The 1,183-nt window shown below is 55.5% G+C and overlaps 1 pseudogene; it reads left to right on the forward strand.

Annotated features, from left to right (window-relative positions):
- The window catches only part of LOC135172276 (large subunit ribosomal RNA), a 2,827-nt pseudogene extending 1,923 nt beyond the window's left edge, over positions 1-904 (forward strand).
- Positions 905-1,183: the final 279 nt, after the last annotated feature.

The raw sequence follows: 1,183 nt of genomic DNA on the forward strand, positions 1-1,183 counted from the left end.
ATATATATTATAATTATTGTAACACACCCGTTGGGCGAAAGGGAATCCGGTTCCAATTCCGGAACCCGGCAGCGGAACCGCATACAATTCGGGCCCTCGTAAGAGTGTTCGTCGGGGTAACCCAAAATGACCTGGAGACGCCGTCGGGAGATCCAGAAAGAGTTTTCTTTTCTGTATAAGCGTTCGAGTTCCCTGGAAACTTTTAGCAAGGAGATAGGGTTTGGAACGCGAAGAGCACCGCAGTTGCGGCGGTGTCTGGATCTTCCCCTCGGACCTTGAAAATCCAGGAGAGGGCCACGTGGAGGTGTCGCGCCGGTTCGTACCCATATCCGCAGCAGGTCTCCAAGGTAAAGAGCCTCTAGTCGAGAGATTAATGTAGGTAAGGGAAGTCGGCAAATTGGATCCGTAACTTCGGAATAAGGATTGGCTCTGAGGAGCGGGGCGTGTCGGGCTTGGTCGGGAAGTGGGTTTGGCTAACGTGCCGGGCCTGGGCGAGGTGAATGGATCAGTAATGTTTCAGAATCCGAGCTCGGTCCCGTGCCTTGGCCTCCCACGGATCTTCCTTGCTGCGAGGCTTCTGTGATACTTCACCGTGTCGTAGTCGTTCTCTTCGGCCGCCATTCAACGCTCAGCTCAGAACTGGCACGGACTAGGAGAATCCGACTGTCTAATTAAAACAAAGCATTGCGATGGCCCTAGCGGGTGATGACGCAATGTGATTTCTGCCCAGTGCTCTGAATGTCAACGTGAAGAAATTCAAAAAAGCGCGGGTAAACGGCGGGAGTAACTATGACTCTCTTAAGGTAGCCAAATGCCTCGTCATCTAATTAGTGACGCGCATGAATGGATTAACGACGATTCTCGCTGTCCCTACCTACTTCCCGCAGGGGGTGTAATGGCGGGTAAAACCGCCCTTACACACGGGGTGTGACGACCCCGCGGTCCCTGAGTCGAACTTGGTGTAAGGATTGGGATCCCCCTTTTGGGGGGTCTCAATAATTACACCTAGGGGGGTTGCGGGTGCAGAGTGAGTCCCTGTACCCATGGGGGGTTTCGGAGGGGGGGGGGGTCGCGAATTGGGTCGCGAGGGAGGGCGAAATCGGCCGGTGGAGGGGTGGTTCCACGTGGTGGAGGGGTGGGTCCACGTGGTGGAGGGCGAAATCGGCGGGTGGAGGGGCGCGAG

This window comes from Diachasmimorpha longicaudata, unplaced genomic scaffold, assembly GCF_034640455.1.
Source record: "Diachasmimorpha longicaudata isolate KC_UGA_2023 unplaced genomic scaffold, iyDiaLong2 ctg00000224.1, whole genome shotgun sequence".
Taxonomy (NCBI): Eukaryota; Metazoa; Arthropoda; class Insecta; order Hymenoptera; family Braconidae; genus Diachasmimorpha; species Diachasmimorpha longicaudata.